This window comes from Dendrobates tinctorius, unplaced genomic scaffold (genome assembly GCF_039654945.1).
Source record: "Dendrobates tinctorius isolate UK_male_01 unplaced genomic scaffold, ASM3965494v1 ptg000256l, whole genome shotgun sequence".
Lineage (NCBI taxonomy): Eukaryota > Metazoa > Chordata > Amphibia > Anura > Dendrobatidae > Dendrobates > Dendrobates tinctorius.
In genome coordinates this window covers 8,040,513-8,058,754 of record NW_027361923.1, presented here as the reverse complement: position 1 = coordinate 8,058,754, position 18,242 = coordinate 8,040,513, and positions in this window count along the sequence as shown.

Below are 18,242 nucleotides of genomic sequence, written 5' to 3'. Positions count from 1 at the left end.
AGGTAAAATCCTTCATCTTTGCTTTTCATCTTTCATCCAGCACAGATCGCCATCACGTCTTGCAGCCAGGGCTTGTTTCTGCAGGAAATAACACAGTTATCTAGAGCTCCACTTGCAGAACACATTACTTCATTTTTTTCCAACTTCTACACTACACCAGATGAAGAAAAAAGGTGACATAGTGTCACTATGCACAGTAACAGAACCTCCCCCCATTTAAAACAGCATCCTCAAAAAAATAAAATAAATACATCACTGCAGTAATAATATCCCTTAATTAGCCCCTATGGCAATAATATCCCCCATCCTGGCTCCAGCCATATTTTCTCTCATCCTGCCCTCATGAGTATCCATTCTGCCCTCACATGATCTCCAGATTCTGCCCCATCTGTCTACATCGTATCCATCCTGCCCCCATGATCCTGCACCATGTGTCTCCCATCCTGCCCCCTCCAGTGTCTCACTGTCATATTCTGCCCCCTCCTGTGTCTCACTGTCACATTCTGCCCCCTTCTGTGTCTTACTGTCACATTCTGCCCCTGTGCCTCACATTCTGCCCCTCCTCTGTTTCACTGTCACATTCTGCCCCCTGTGTCTCACTGTCACATTCTGCACCCTCATGTGTCTCACTGTCACATTTTGCCCCTCCTGTGTCTTTCTGTCACATTATACCCCCATGTCCATTCTGACCCCATGTCTCACATTCTGCCCCCATGGTCATTCCGCCCTGTGTCTCGCATTCTGCCCCCTCCTGTGTCTCACTGTCACATTCTGTCTCCTCCTGTGTCTCACTGTCATATTCTGCACCCTCCTGTGTCTCACTGTCACATTCTGCCCCCTCCTGTGTCTCACTGTCATATTCTTCCCCCTCCTGTGTCTCACTGTCATATTCTGCCCCCTCCTGTGTCTCACTGTCACATTCTGCCCCATGTCTCATATTATGCCCCCTCCTGTGTCTCTCTGTCACATTCTGCCCCCTCCTGTGTCTCACTGTCACATTCTGCCCTCATGTCTCACATTCTGCCCCCTCCTGCGTCTCTCTGTCACATTCTGCCCCCCTCCTGTGTCTCAATGTCACATTCTGCCCCCTCCTGTGTCTTACTGTCACATTCTGCCCCCATGTCTGCATTCTACCCCCATGTCCTGCATTCTGCCCTCATGTCTCACATTCTGTCCCCATGTCTTGCATTCTGCCTCCATGTATTGCATTCTGCCCCCTCCTGTGTCTCACTGTCATATTCTGCCCCCTCCTGTGTCTTACTGTCACATTCTGCCCCCATGTCTTGCACTCTGCCCCATGTCTCACATTCTGCCCCCTCCTGTGTCTCACTGTCACATTCTGCCCCATTTCTTGCATTCTGCCCCCATGTCTTGCATTCTGCTGCCATGTCTTGTATTCTGCTCCCACGTCTTGTATTCTGCTCCCACGTTCTGCATTCTGCTCCCATGTCCATTCTGCCCCGTGTCTCACATTCTGCCCCATGTCTTGTATTCTGCTCTCACGTTCTGCATTCTGCTCCCATGTCCATTCTGCCCCGTGTCTCACATTCTGCCCCCATATCTCGCATTCTGCCCCATCATGTCTGCATTCTGCACCCATGTCTTGTATTCTGCCCCATGTCTTGTATTCTGCCCCCATGTCTTGCATTCTGCCCCATGTCTGCATTCTGACCCCATGACTTGTGTTCTGCCCCCATGTCTTGCATTCTGCCCCTGTCATGTCTGCATTCTTCCCCCAACATGTGTCCATTCTGCCCCCGTGTCTCGTATTCTGCCCCATGTCTGCATTCTGCCCCCATGTCTCGCATTCTGCCCCCATGTCTTGCATTCTGCCCCATGTCTCGCATTCTGCCCCCTTGTCTGCATTCTGCCCCATGTCTCGCATTCTGCCCCCTTGTCTGCATTCTGCCCCATGTCTTGCATTCTACCCCATGTCTTGCATTTTGCCCCCATGTCTTGCATTTTGCCCCGTGTCTACATATTTGCCCCTGTGTCTCCAATCCTGCCCCTGTCTCCATATTTGCCCCTGTGTGTCTCCAATCCTGCCTCTGTGTGTCTGAAATCCTGCCCCTTGTCTCCATATTTGCCCCTGTATGTCTCCGATCCTGCCCCCGTGTCTACATTCTGCCAGGGAAACATATTGCCCCTTTCAATAATAAAATAAAAACTTTGTTCTTACCTGACCTCGCTCCTGCGGTGAAGATGGAGCTGCTGTTGTGTGAGCTGAAATGACCTGTGGTGACGTCATCGTCATGTGATCAGGGGGCGGAGCTGATCAAAGCTGAACGCCTGTGATAATGATGACGTCACCACAGGTCCTTCAGCACTTCTCTAATTTTTGGATGTCGGGCGCTGTGGTGACTCTGCTGATGTGTGCGCTGCAGGCCCGGCTGCAGCGCACACTTGGGGCCCGACCGCAGCGCACACTTGGGGCTCACCCGGCGCCCCTATGACGCACAGCACTTGAGGCCCGATGACTGGCAGCGCAGGAGCGGGGACCCTGATCTGCGGGCCCCCTTCTGTTCTGCTGTTCACCGGGCCCCATACAGCAGTAAGGGCTGTCATGCCCTGATGGCGGCCCTGCTTGCGCTCACATGACCACCTGCTCTTGCCGGCGACACCTGATAGCAATGGCCGCATGCCATGCACACGCTGTAATGATTCTGAAGTCTACAGTCACAAGAGTGATTACAGTCTTTCATCAGAAGACCGGACAACCCCTTTAACAATGGGAAAAGAGATACTAGGAGTTGTTTTGTACTGATGGTAGTGCTGGTGATGTAGTCATGTACTAACGGTTGTTCTGATTATGTATCCATGTACTGATGGTGGTTGTAGTAAGGTAGTCATATACTGATGGTGGGTCTAGTGATTTAGCTCAGCAAAGATCATGGTTCTGGTGATGTGTTCGTGTACTGATGGTGGTGGTAGTGATGTATTCATGTACTAATTGATGGTTCTGGTGCTGTATTCTCTCATTAAAGAAAAAGAAGAAAAAAAAATTGGTACAGCCAGATCAGTAAAAGATTTGGATATCAAAATTGTCAAAATATAAAACTATTTAGCCCATACGGTAATGAGAAAAACATAAGCATTACAAACCAAACATTTTTTTTTTACAAAAATAAAGAATTCAGGAAAGCTTGGTCCAGCTGTAATGACACTGACCTGTAGAATCATGTTCACGGGTCTCCTTTATCAAATAATGAATAGCTTAAAATCAAATATAAAAAAAACTATGATTTAATTGCATTTGTTTACTTCAGATTTATATTGTACTGTAGGGACAAGAGCAATTTCAATTTTCTCCATAGTTAGCAAAAAGCTAGAAATGGCCCTGGCTGCAGTCACTACTCTGCTGTTACTTAATGTCTTAATACTGTAGTCACATCCAGAGCTGCAGTAACCATTCTTCTGCTGTATCAAATTTTATTCTTCTATCACACCCAGAGCTGCAGTCATTTTTCTGTATTAAATCTTGTTTTATACTCTAGTTATATCCAGAGCTGCATTCACTATTCTGCTGTTACATCATGTTTTAAATTCTAGCCCAGACCTGGTCAAAGTGTGACCTATGGACCACATCAGGCTATTTGGTTGTTTCTATCTGGCACATGGAGCGGGACAGACCAAGGGCAAGAACCTGTGCCATCACACACCACATGGCCTACCCCTGCCTGGCATTTCAATTTCCCAAGGATGCAGATAGCCATGTGTATACAGTTTGACATTCCATGCAGTATGACCGCCCATAGCTCCCATACAAAGTCTGATGCCACATAGCCCCTATATACAGTATGATGACCCATAGCTCTGACCTAGTATGGTACCCCATAGCCTCTATACGTGATATACTTTCCTTTAGCCCATATACAAATTATGATGCACCATATCCTCACTTTTCACAGTATGAGGTCCCAAAGCCTCTATGCCGAGTATGATGGCTCCACAGTATACTCCTCCATATAATGCCACCACAGCTCCCTCAACTCCCAGGATATCCAAAAAGCTTATACTCACCCAGCCTTGGTTCAATGTCCACTGCAGCCTCCATCTCCTCTTCCAGCTTGTATAATAATGAGCAGAAGCTGCCCGTGCCTGTCAGTGTAACTGGTGGAGCAAGGAGCAGATGGCTTTCTGCTCCTCAACAGGGTTTAACAGTATCAGTGTCTAAAGGATACTATTAAAAGTGCGGCATGCTAATGCCGTCCACTGACCATTTGGCATTTGCCAGAATTTCCAGTCCAGCCCCGCTGCATCGCATTAGAATAACTTCTATGCCAGTCTGTCATTTATCAGAGTCATTAACCCCTTTATGACCTATGACGTGCCGTGTCCGTCATAGGTCACCTGCCCCTCTTTGTTGCAGTCTCCAGAGCCTGATCTCATCAGCTGTCATGTGCCCCTAACAGCAGTGGGTAGAATCGCGATCCACCCACGGCTGTTAACTAGTTAAATGCTGCTGTTAATCTCGGCATTTAACTCACACAAACGGGATGCGTGTCTCAGCTCCGCCCATCTGCGCCCGTGTAACATGACCGTGGGTCGCCGATGGGGTTGTCATTGCTGAACTGCTATGATCATTTTTGTTACACATTGCAGTTCTGCAGCCCTGCTATGTGTAACACAAGCTATCAGATGATCGCAGCTTCTAGTCTACCACGGAGACTATTGGAACAAGTAAAAAAAAAAATTTTAAACATTAAAAAATTGTTAAAAGTGTAAAAATTCAAATCACCCCCATTTGGCCCATTCAAAGTAAAATAAAAAATACACATATTTGGTATCGCATCATTCAGAATCACCTAATGTATCAAGATATAAAAAGAATTAATCTGAACTGTAAACGGTATAACGAGAAAACAATCTAAAGGCCAGAAATAAGTTTTTTAGTCGCTGCAACATTGCAATAAAATACAATAACGGGTGATCAAAACATCATATCTACCCCAAATAGTGTCCATAAAAACATCAGGTCGGCACGCAAAACATATGCACTCTCCCAGCTCCAGATCCTGGGAAAAAGGAGACGCTACGGGTCTTGGAAAATGGCGCCATTTCTAAAGAAACTTGACAAACTTTGGATTTTTTTTCACCACTTAAATAAAAAATAACCTTTACATGTTTGGTATCTACGAACTTGTAATCACCTGGGGAATGATAGTGGCAGTTTTCCTGAAATAGTAAAAAGAAATCCAAAACACTATTGTGGAATTGCCCTTTTTTGAAATTTCACTGCATTTAGAATTTTTTTTCCCCATTTTCCAGTGTACAGTCTGGTAAAAGCAATGGTGTTGTTCAAAAGTAAAATTTGTCCCGCAAAAAAAACAAGCTGTCACGTGTCCGTAGTGATGGAAAAATAACAAAAGTTATGGATCTGAGAAGAAGGGGAGCGAAAAATGTAAACGAAAAATCGGAAATATCCTTGGTCTTTAAGGGGTTAATATGTATGGGTTTAGGGTTTATTAGTGAATCGCTAATTACTGGAATAACTTACTTTGACTTGTCATTGCTTCATGACTGTGAATTTGTCACAAGAGCACAATTAACATTCACTCGACTTGATACCTTCAGAAAACCTGCAAGAACGGACTTATGATTGACTGGGCAGCCGTCATAGTTATTCACAGTAGACGTAGAGTAAAGTGCTTCATAGATACTGGTGGAGATCTTTGGCCTTTGAGTTGAGGTCAGATGTCAGTTCTTAAAATATTTCTTAAAAATTGTCATTAAGTCCGATATCTGTGCACTTGAATCTGATTATAAATCCCAAGAAGAAAAATTGGCTGAGAGATAATGGACCACTGACTGAGTTTAGACTGTATATAACGTGATCTGCCACTTTACCTAGAAACGTGCTGGATCAAATTTTTTTGGTTCTGCTGCCATCAAAACTGCAGCAATTCAGTGTGGCATAAATGTGAAAAAGTGATGACATTGTAGTGTAGGAATATTGGAGATGCCGACACTATAGGTACTCGCAAAAGCATTCTCCCACCATTATTCCACCCTATAAATGTTCAATAAGGGGTCATCCATCCACAGGAATCACCGGAGTTAGAGAGTGCCGAGAAAACAATACCCTATCATTATTCTAACCTACTAGCTTGCAGGAACAGGTCATCTATCCACAGGAATCTGAGGAGCTAGGGTGCAATAATAAAACATTCCCCCACCATTACTCCATCATACCAGCCTTCAGCAAGGGTTCATCCTTCAACGGGTATCGTAGGAGATGCAGGGAGCCGAGACAACATTCTCCACAACATTACTCCACCTGCATGGCAGAAAGGGGTCATCAATCCAAAGGTATCAGGGGTCACAATGTGCCAAGAAAACATTCCATCACCATCACTCTCAAGCAGCCTGAATTGGTGAAGCAGAAATATATATAGATTCATCTGTCCTGATTAGAGTTGAGCAAAACGGGTCGGTCATATTCAAAAGTCGGCGACTTTCGCTGAAGTCAGGTTTCATGAAATGAAACCCGACCATAACATGAGGTCGGCCACGAGTTCGGCGACCAGAGCACCAAAGTCGCGTTTCAAAAGATGCTTCCAGCGCCCTTTTTCAGCCAATGATGGAGGACGCACACTGTGGGCAACGCGATGACATAGGCATCGGTCACCACCATCTTTGAGAAGGGCATGCAAGTGATTGGCTGGCTTTGTGTGGCGTCACAGGGGCTATAAAAGGGCATGCACACCGACCGCCATCTTACTTCTGCCGATCTTAGCATTAGGGAGAGGTTGCAGCTGCTGATTCTGAATAAGGGAGAGCGTTAGGCAGGGAAGAAGAACCAAAAAACTGCTTCTGCTGTTAGCGATTTCCACTTACAACACAACACTTTGTGTGCAGTGACAGGGGAGGCTCTATTTTTGTGCATCAGCTCTGTTGGTTATTAGGCTGCCTTATAAGGCTCCCTGATAGATGCATTGCTGTTTGCACACTGCTGTGCAAACTGCTATTTTAAAAGCAAAAATACTTTTTTTCCTCCTTTCTACACAGTTACCAAGCGTTCATTTTTCCACCCTTTTGTGTGTGCAGCAGTCCTGCTTATTAGGCTGCCTGCGTCCATACTTGGACTGAGAGCATCATTGTCAGCGTCCTCAAATCTCTAGTGACATCCAAATTCTCACTAATCCTATAGACACCCTCCACCTTGTCTTACACCATCCAATTTCAGCCTGTTACATTGAGGTGTAATCTCTCCTGGGCCTGAGACAAAAGTTCAGCGTCCTTAAATCTATAGTGAGATTCAAATTCTCACCATTCCTATAGACACCCTCCACCTTGTCATACACCATCCAATTTCAGCCTGTTACATTGAGGTGTAATCTCTCCTGGGCCTGAGACAATAGTTCAGCGTTCTCAAATCTATAGTAAGATTCAAATTCTCACCAATCCTATAGACACCCTCCACCTTGTCATACACCATCCAATTTCAGCCTGTTACATCGAGGTGTAATCTCTCCTGGGCCTGAGACATTAGTTCAGCGTCCTCAAATCTATAGTGAGATTCCAATTCTCACCAATCCTATAGACACCCTCCACCTTGTCATACACCATCCAATTTCAGCCTGTTACATTGAGGTGTAATCTCTCCTGGGCCTGAGACAATAGTTCAGCGTACTCAAATCTATAGTGAGATTCAAATTCTCACCAATCCTATAGATACCATATAGCTGGTGGTATTTTGGGTGCATTTTCACAAAAATGAGGAAGTATGGGGGAAGACGCCATGGAAGTGGGCAGGGGTTGCCAGCTGGTCCCGATGGTGGTGGTGGTGGTGTTGCATCTGTTGGTAGTGGCAAAAGCACAATAGCACCTAAGGCAGGAGGTGTTGAGCCTGCGTCATCGTCTGGCTCCACAAGGCCTCGAAGGCTCTCTTTTCTGGGAGTAGGTAAACCGCTTTTAAAGCCGGAGCTTCAAGAACAAGTTTTGGCTTACATTGCTGACACAGCCTCCAGCTCTCCCACCTCCTCTTCTGAAGTTTCAAAAAATAAAAGCACTGAGTCGTCAGTGGAGGCTCCTGGTCAGGAACAACACCTTTCCTTGTGTCCTTCACCCCTACCAAAAGTGAAGGATGTGGCAGGCCACACTACCTATTACTCCATGGAGCTCTTTTCACATGTCATGCCTGGGATAGCAAGTCAAATCGTGAATTCCCCAGTCCAAGATGAATCTGACATGGAGTGCACTGATGCACAGCCACTGCTAGATTTTTCTGCTGGTACATTCACTCAGAGCAAGACATTGTCCTCGCAGTGTACTGAGGCAGAATCAGACCCTGATGAAACTCCGGTGCCCCTTCCCACATAATATACCACCTTACACGGTGAAACAGAGGAAGGTGCACATGAAATTGAAGAGGAGGTGATGGATGACCCAGTTGTTGACCCAGATTGGCATCCATTGGGGGAAGAGGGTGCCGCTGCCTTCAGCTCAGAAGAGAAGGAGGAGGATTTGCAGCAGGCAACGACATCGCAACAGCTGATATCTGGCATGACCGTAGCAGTCCAAAAACATGTTACAAAAACCAAAAGAGTTGCAGGACAGCTTGGCCAGACGGTCAAATTAGCACAGCGTGCAAGGTCTCAAAAGCTGTTATCTGGCATGACCGTAGCAGTCCAAAAACATGTTACAAAAACCAAAAGAGTTGCAGGACAGCTTGGCCAGACGGTCAAATTAGCACAGCGTGCAAGGTCTCAAAATATCTTCCATAGTAGGAAGAGTGCAGTGTGGCACTTTTTGAACAAAATCTTAATGATCAGGCAAAAGTTATCTGTAAGAAGTGCGCAAAGACCTTTAGCTGAGGGAAAAATCTGAGAAATTTGAATAGAAGTTGCATGATTAGACATTTAACCACCATGCACTTGCAAGCGTGGACGGACTACCAAACCTCACGTACCACATGTGCACCTGTTCCGAATTAAGGTAGTCAGCAATGCTACATCGCTTCCCCCACTGTAAGCCCACCGGTTAGCACACCACCAGCAGCAAATGTCGAGGTGTCGTTGCAAGGGCAAAGCAGTCATGGAATCACAATGTTATTGCTATGAAAGACTGAATCTAGGCCATCAGCAACACCACCAACACATCACCATCACCAACCATCTCTCAGTCCGCCATGTCCACCGCTAGTTCCACCATATGCAGCTCTCAAGTCCAGCTCACCCTAAAAGAGACTCTCAGTAGGACAAGAAAGTACTCATCCTCGTACACTGGCTTTGAACGCCCACATTGCCAAACTAATCTCGTTAGAGATGATGCCCTACCGGTTGGTAGAAAGCAAAGCTTTCCGCGAGCTCATGGCCTACGCAGTACCACGCTATGACCTACCCAGTCGGCACTTTTTTTCGCAAAAAGCCATCCCAGCCCTCCACGTGCATGTGAAAGACCGCATTGTCCATGCACTCAAGCAATCAGTGAGTGGAAAGGTGCACCTCACAACAGATGCATGGTCCAGTAGGCATGGCCAGGGCCGTTATGTGTCCATCACTGCGCACTGGGTTAATGTGGTGGATGCAGGGTCCACAGGGGACAGCGGCGGTGGGAAAGTGCTGCCTAGCCCACGGTATAGGAAACAGTTGGCTGTAGGCGTTCGACCCTCCTTCTCCTCCAGAAGCGAAAGCTCGTCCACAGAGCGCAGTCGCACGAGCACTCCATCCGCAGCTGACAGTGTTGCACACGAGTTGTCCCACTATCGAACAGCTAGTGGTAAGCGTCAGCAGGCTGTGATGAAGATGATGTGTTTGGGCGACAACAGACACACCGCGGAGGTACTGGCCGACTACTTGCAGTGACAAACTGAGTCATGGCTAGGCAGTCTACATCTTGAGGCAGGCAAGGTAGTTAGTGATAACGGACGGAATTTTGTGGCAGCCATAGCACTTTCAAAACTCAGACACATACCATGCCTGGCTCACACCTTGAACCTGGTGGTGCAGTGCTTCCTCAATAATTATCCGGAGTTAACACCCCTGCTCCATAAGGTGCGAAGACTGTGCTCGCACATCCGCCGGTCACCCCTACACTCCAGTCGTATGCAGAAGCTGCAGCGATTGCTCCACCTTCCCAAGCACCGCCTAATTATCGACGTTGCAACAAGGTGGAACTCCACCCTGCACATGGTTCAGAGGCTGTGCAAACAGAGGCAGGCTGTAATTCATTTGTGGGAGGATACACGGGCAGGCAGTTTGCAGGCAGACATGGAGTTGTCTGGTGTACAGTGGTCGAAGCTGAAAGACCTCTGTAAAGTCCTTCAGTGTTTTGAGAAATGCACATAGCTGGTAAGCGCAGACGACGCCATCATAAGCATGAGCATCCCACTTATGCGTCTGCTCATGCAAACTTTGATGAACATTAAGGAGCAGGCATCTGCAGCCGAGGAGGAAGAGAAAGAGGGAATCCTTGATGACAGTCAGCCATTGTCTGTTCAGGGAAGTCTCATGGACGAGGTGGAGGAAGAAGAGGAGGAGGAGGAGGATTATGGGGATAATTATTTTGGGGAGGAGGATGCTTCTCAGGGGGCAAGAAAAAATGTTGGCGTGGCAAGGTCAGGTACAGGGTTTGTGCATGACTGGAGGGATGTTGATTTGCCAGAAAGTGCTCCTCCACCCAGCACTCGCAGTGCATCATTGACACCTGGAACATTGGCCCACATGTCTGATTATGCCTTGCAGATCATAAAAAGGGACCACCGCATTGCCAAAATAATGAACGATGATGACTACTGGTTGGCCAGCATCCTGGATCCACGCTATAAAGGCAAATTCCAAAACATCATGCCACAGGAGAACCTAGAGCTAATATTGGCTAACAAACAAGCAACTCTGGTTAACTGCTTGGTGGGGCATTCCCAGCACACAGCGGCGGTGATGTTTTTCCAACGAGCCGTAGGAGGCAACATGGAAGAGGTGTTCGTGGTGCACACAGCCAAAGTGGCGTTGGACACAGGGGTTTCATGACCATGGTGTGGACTGACTTTTCAAGTACCGCTCACACAACTGGTTATACTGCATCGATCGAAAGTGACAGGAGACAGCAGTTGTCAACTATGGTAACAAACTACTTCTCGTCCCATATCGATGTTCTCCCTCACCGGTCATTCCCCTTTGACTATTGGACCTGTAAACTTGAAACCTGGCCTGAATTTTCACAATATGTCTTACAGGAGCTCGCTTGCCCTGCTGCTAGTTTGTTATCTGAACGAGTCTTCAGTGCTGCAGGATCAATCCTGACAGAAAAAAGGACCCGTCTGTCGACCCAAAATGTTGATGATCTAACCTTCATTAAAATGAACCATGCATGGGTTTCAAAGGATTTTGTCCCACCCTCACCTGCTGTCACGTAGGTTGCCAGAAAAATGGCTTGCTTTTGTCCTCTTCTTCCGCGAACTTCTCCAATTACTCCATTTGCAGCTGCTGAATATCCAACATCAACATATGACATTTTTTCCACCTCCCTAACTGGGCTACCTCCTCCCACAGGGCCGGGGTCACCACGAGGTGCACGCACCCGTGCGAGTGCCATTGCCCTGGACAGGTGGGTGGGCACACTCTTTGGCAAAGGCACTGGCACAAGTTCCCTCATAGTAGAATCAAGTGTCTCTGACGGTGGGGGTGCACACCCGCTGTCAGACACACCGGCGTACTATGAGGGGCCCTGTGCCAGTACCGCCGCCCATGAGTGGGCCCCCCCTGCTTGCTCAGGGCACCAGCACTCGACTTACCTCTCCCTGCTCCACTACTGTGTAGTCTGGCCTGTTAAATACTTCACTGGGACTGCCAATACAAATTTGGTGAAATGATAGATGATGATTAAGAGGTAGGTATGCCCTGTCCTGCTGGGCTCTATCTTCAGATAATCAATGGCTTCCATTTATTATGGACGTCGACTCACAATGAGATGCAGTGGTGGTTTAGAATCATAGAATCGTAGAGTTGGAAGGGACCTCCTGGGCCATCTGGTCCAACCCCCTGCTCAAAGCAGGATTCGCTAAATCATCCCAGTTAGATGTCTGTCCAGCCTCTGTTTGAAGACTTCCATTGAAGGAGATCTCACCACTTCTCGTGGCAGCCTGTTCCACTCATTGATCACTCTAACTGTCAAAAAGTTTTTTCTAATATCTAATCTGTGTCTCCTCCCATTCAGCTTCATCCCATTGCTTCTAGTCTTTCCTTGTGCAAATGAGAATAAAGTTGATCCTTCTACAATGTGACAGCCCTTTAGATATTTGTAGACAGCTATTAAGTCTCCTCTCAGTCTTCTCTTTTGCAAACTAAACATTCCCAAATCCTGCAACCTTTCCTCATAAGACAGGGTTTGCAGACCGGTCACCATTCTGGTCGCTCTTTTCTGAACTTGCTCCAGTTTGTTGATGTCTTTTTTAAAATGTGGTGCCCAAAATTGGACACAATATTCCAGATGAGGTCTGACCAAAGAGGAGTAGAGGGAAATAATTACTTCACGTGATCTAGACTGTATGCTTCTGTTAATACATCCTAGAATTGCATTTGCCTTTTTTGCTGCTGCATCACACTGTTGACTCATATTCAGTCTGTGATCTATTAGTATACCCAAGTCTTTTTCACATGTGCTGTCACTTAGCCCTATTCCTCCCATTCTATATATGCTTTTTTCATTTTTATTGCCCAGATGTAGTACTTTACATTTCTCCCTGTTAAAAACCATTCTGTTAGTTGCTGCCCACTTCTCCAGTTTATTTAAATCTTTTTGAATCCTCTCTCTCTCTTCTCTAGTATTAGCTATCCCTCCTAGCTTTGTGTCATCAGCAAATTTAATCAGTTTACCCTCAATTCCTTCATCTAAATCGTTGATAAAGATGTTGAACAATCATCAGCTTTCACGGTTTTCCGACTCACAGACGTGTGGCATTCTTGCCCACATTTTTAAATATGTCCTCTCATGCCAATCCAATAGAATCGCCTACGGCCTGTGGCTTGTGTCTTTTGCACTCCAAAGTTACCTGACAGATCATGATATGTAGTGAGGGCAATGTCTACATCTGTCCCTGTGATCACAATTTGATGGAGATGAGTAGCGGTGATGGGTTCCACGTTACTGCGATACAGCAAACCTTTCTTCACAATAACTGTTTTCACTGTCTCCACAGACAAAGTAATTGAGGGTCAGCATCGCCTCTGAGAATTCTCCCGGGAGTTTTTACCGTGATTAGTAATTCCAAAATTTCTGCAATCAGTCGACTTTCCGTCTGTACTTGTATCCATCTCGTTTCCTCTTGCGTAGAGTCTGGACTGTCTTACTGAGACTGAAATATATATGAAGATTGAAAAATACCCCAACAGTGTATACTTGTGTACGCTTCGAATACATAACCCTTTTTACTTTTGTCTAAACCATACTGAAGCTGTGAGTGTCTTTGTCGGACTCCGGAAATATACACGCAGATTTTTAATGTTTAAACTATTCTATATATACCTGCTATCCAGTGATACTGTACCCTTTCTCAACTTTGTACAATCACGTCAAATCCATACTGGGCCTGAGACCCTCTGAGTCTGCCTCCTGATATATAGACATAGGTTTTTAATGTTTAAACTATGCTATATATACATGTTATCCGGTGATACTGTACCCTTTCTCAAAGTAATTGAGGGTCAGCATCACCTCTGAGAATTCTCACGGAAGTTTTTACAGTGATTAGTAATTCTAAAATTTCTGCAATCAGTTGACTTTCCGTCTATACTTGTATCCATCTCATTTCCTCTTGCGGAGAGTCTGGACTCTCTTTCTGAGACTGAAATATATATGAAGATTGAAAAATACCCCAACAGTGTATACTGGTGTACTGTTATGAATGGGTCGCCGAGGAAAAAAAAAACAACACAAGCTAAGCCTCAGAAAACCAGAGAGGTTGGTAACTATGCAGACTGCAGATCCCTGATTCTAACTCACAACTAGCAGCAGTCGTGGAAGGTTCCTATGTTGGTCCTAGACGCCTCGTCACAACCGGAGAGCTAAATAAGCCTAAAGCAGGAAAAGAGGAAAACTAACTGCCCCAGAGCAGACCCCAAAGGAAAGACAGCCCCCACATGTATTGACGGTGTTACAAGATGAAAACACATACAAAGGCAGGAAAATAGGCTGAGCAAACGATGGGGCCAAACTAACTAGAAAGGACAGGAAAGGAAAGACACTGTCTGCAATCTGCCAAACACCCTACCAAAGAAAATGTCCAACACATCTGATAGCAAAATTAACCCTGAAGTCACTAGACTTCTCCCACTATATCAGCACTCTGAAATATTCTGAGACAGAGCAAAAAGAGGCCAATCTAATAAGGGACAAAAAAAAAGCAAATTGGCAAATACAGATAAATAAGAGTGGAAATTCAGCACAGCCCAGCCGGGCTTACTGACCCCAGAAAAAACTGAATTGACCAACACTGGAACAGAGCTGAGTCCAAGACCTGAGAAGCAGACTGAATCACCAGCACCAGGATAGGGCGTCGGCTGTCTTATATCCAACTGATACTCCAGAGATCCAATCATCATCCTTCCTCACCAGGTGGCAGATCACTACCAATTAAACCAAGCTCACTACCTCCTGTCACCACCAGAGGGAGAACAGAAGGAGAACTCTCAACTGGTGGGGTGTACGGTGTGGAGCAGAGCCGGGTCTGTATGGGGTGTACAAAGCGGAGCCGCGTGTGTACGAGGTGTACGAAGCAGAGCCGGAGGTGTACGGAGCGGAGGTGTCATGATCCCAGTGCAGGTTTTTGAGCTGCACACCGGGGGTTAATGTCTGGAGCTCTGTGCAGGTTTTGACCTGCACACTTGGGGTTAATGATTGTGGCCTCTTTCTGGTTCTGGGAGAGCTTCATAAACCCCTGGGTAGCTTCAATCCCTGCCAGTTATACTTTTGCGTTTGGCCTAGTGTGCTGACCCCCGTGTGCCTGTTTGTTGCTATAGCTTGTTTATATGGTTCTGACACGGCTCTGTTTCCCGTTGTGAGTTTGCCTGTTGATTTTGTACTGCGTTATTATCTGTGTATGACTCATTGCCTGTGACCTGACTACTCTCTGCTCGCCCCTCTTGTACCTTGCAACTATCTGTGTATGACTCATTGCCTGTGACCTGACTACTCTCTGCTCGCCACTCTGGTACCTTGCAGCTATCTCTGTGTGTGACTCATTGGCTACGTCCTGACTATTCTCACTGTCTATGCCCCTTGGTAACTTTGTCTCACAGTTACTCTGCTAGGAATTGTCTTGCAGCTCCTAGCTCTGTGGAGTTTAAGCAACGCCTCTAGCAGTCACGTGCTTCAGGTCCTGCGGCTCTGAAGTACACATCTATTCGGTTGCTGCCCGCTCCACAAGTAGCTTTGAGCACTGTTCGCTTTACTCAGGACACGCGCACTGGCTCAGTGAGCAAGTTCAGTGCGGTGTCTCTGACATTATAACTGGCCTACAATTTTTTTTTCTCTCCTCACTTCTGCAGCATGGACCCTATGTGTGCTTTATATGAGCAGGTGAAAAGCTTGACTCTGTCACTGCAGAAGCTTAGTTTGGAACACCAAGCTCTGGCCCAGTCCCAACGGCGGGTTGAGGACTCAGTTCAGGGGGTACTTTCCGCAGGCTTCCAGCAGGTGGGGAATAGAGATGTCATTTTAGTCCCACCTGAATCCCCGGTTAAATTGCCAGATATATTTTCTGGTAACAAGGATGAGTTCAGGGCATTTAAGGAGGGCTGTAAGCTTTTTTTTTCTTTGAGACCCCGCTCCTCTGGGGATGAGAAACAGAGGGTGGGGGTGGTGATGTCCCTGCTTAGGGGGTCCCCACAAGCCTGGGCATTCTCGCTTTCCTCTTCTGCCCCTGAGAGAATGTCTGTGGATGCATTTTTTGAAGCCTTAGGGCTTATTTATGATGAGCCTGATAGAGTGCGGTTGGCTGAGGACAAAGTAATGAGTGTCTGTCAGGGGGAGCACTCGGCCGAATGGTTCTGTACTGAATTCAGACGTTGGGAAGCGGAGATTTCCTGGAGTGATGCCGCCCTTCAGGGGCTGTTCCACAGAGGCCTGTGTGAACGTCTGAAGGATGCTTTGGCACTCCATCCTCCGCCTGACTCCCTGGAGGATGCCATGATCCAAGCGGTTCGCATGGATCGCAGGCTGCGGGCTAGAGGCATTATGCAACAGGAATCGCCCTTATTCTTCAGTGGAGATGAGACCCAGACTCTTCCTATGGCTATGGAGGTGAGCGATGTCACCTTTGAGGGAAAGGAAAGAAGACGCCGCCGGGAAAAGCAGTTGTGATTCTATTGAGGGAAATCTGGACATTGGAAGAAGGACTGCCCCTCCTGTCCGTCATCCTCCAAGATGGCGGGAAACGACTAGGTCTGGGTAGTAATCGAGGAGGCTACCCAGACCTTCAGGTACAATTTTCCTCATGTGCAAAAATGGTGCTGCAGGCAGAACTGGAACTTGGTTATGGTCCTGTTCAGACTACTGCTTTTATTGACTGCGGTTCGGCTGTGAACCTGATTGATACCAAGGTTATGACTCTTAATAAGATAGGGACAGTCAGGCTTCATGATCCTGTTAAACTTGTGGCAATTGACTCATCTCCTCTTACCCAAGACGGTATCTGTTGCAGGTCTGAACTTTTTTCTCTAAAAGTGGGTTCCACTCATGTGGAGAAACTAAGTTGTCTGGTGCTAGATAACTTGCCTGCAGGACTGGTACTGGGGATGCCTTGGCTTCAACGCCATAATCCTACCATTGATTGGGTTACAGGGGAAATCACTCAATGGGGATGCAATACTAAATGTGGTAACCGGGGACATCTTGTTAACGCTGTTAAATCCGTGTCTGTGTCGTCTATCGATCTGGAAGGTATTCCAGAGTACCTGAAAGATTTCGAAGACGTTTTTTCCGAAAGTGAGGCTGAGGCGCTGCCACCACATAGACCCTATGATTGTGCCATTGATTTAGTACCCGGAGCCAAGTTACCTAAGGCTCGATTGTTCAATTTGTCTGGGCCTGAGCGCCAAGCCATGAAGGAGTACATAGCTGAGAGTCTCCGCAAAGGGCATATCAGGCCTTCTGTGTCACCTGTGGCAGCAGGGTTCTTCTTTGTGAAGAAAAAAGATGGTGGTTTGCGGCCGTGCCTCGACTTTCGGGAACTGAACAAGATAACGGTTAGGAACTCTTACCCGCTTCCCCTCATCCCAGACTTATGTAACCAGTTAGCTGGGGCCCAATGGTTCTCCAAGTTAGATCCGTGGGGGGCCTACAATCTGATAAGGGTTCGGGAAGGGGACGAGTGGAAAACGGCATTCCTCACATCAGAAGGACTCTTTGAGAACCTGGTAATGCCATTTGGGTTAACTAATGCACCTGCTATTTTCCCAAATTTCATCAATGTTGTGTTTTCTGATCTGATAGGCTGTTTTGTTATTATTTATTTGGATGATATTTTGGTGTATTCCCCGGACAGTCAATCTCACTTGCAACATCTAAAGACAGTTCTCCAGAGACTCAGGGAGAACCAATTGTTCGCCAAATTGGAAAAATGTTCGTTTTTTGTACAGGAGCTGTCTTTTTTGGGGTTGATTGTGTCCTGTGAGGGGTTTCGTATGGATCCTAAGAAGGTGCTGGCGATCGCTGACTGGGTTCAGCCTCGAGATCTCAAGGGGCTCCAGCGCTTCTTAGGATTTGCGAACTATTACCGGAGATTCATTAAAGGTTTCTCACAAGTGGTGAAACCACTCACGGATCTTACCCAGAAGGGAGCTGATGTAAAAAATTGGTCTGTACTCGCTAAGGAATCCTTCTCAGCGATTAAGAAATGTTTTATGTCTGCCCCGGTGTTGGTGCAACCTGACCCGTCCAAACCATTCATTGTGGAGGTGGATGCTTCTGAAGTGGGGGTTGGGGCTGTGCTGTCCCAGGGTCCAGCCACCCTTACCAATCTCAAACCCTGTGCCTTCTTCTCCAAGAAGTTCTCTTCAGCTGAGAAAAACTATGATGTAGGCAATAGAGAACTTCTTGCGGTCAAGCTGGCGTTTGAGGAATGGAGGCACTTTTTGGAAGGGGCGGCTCACCCTATCACGGTTGTCACGGATCACAAAAATTTGGCATACCTTGAATCTGCTAAGAGACTTACTCCTAGACAGGCCCGTTGGTCACTTTTTTTTTCACGATTTCAGTTCTCAATTACTTTTCGACCGGGGTCCAAAAATGTTAAAGTGGATGCC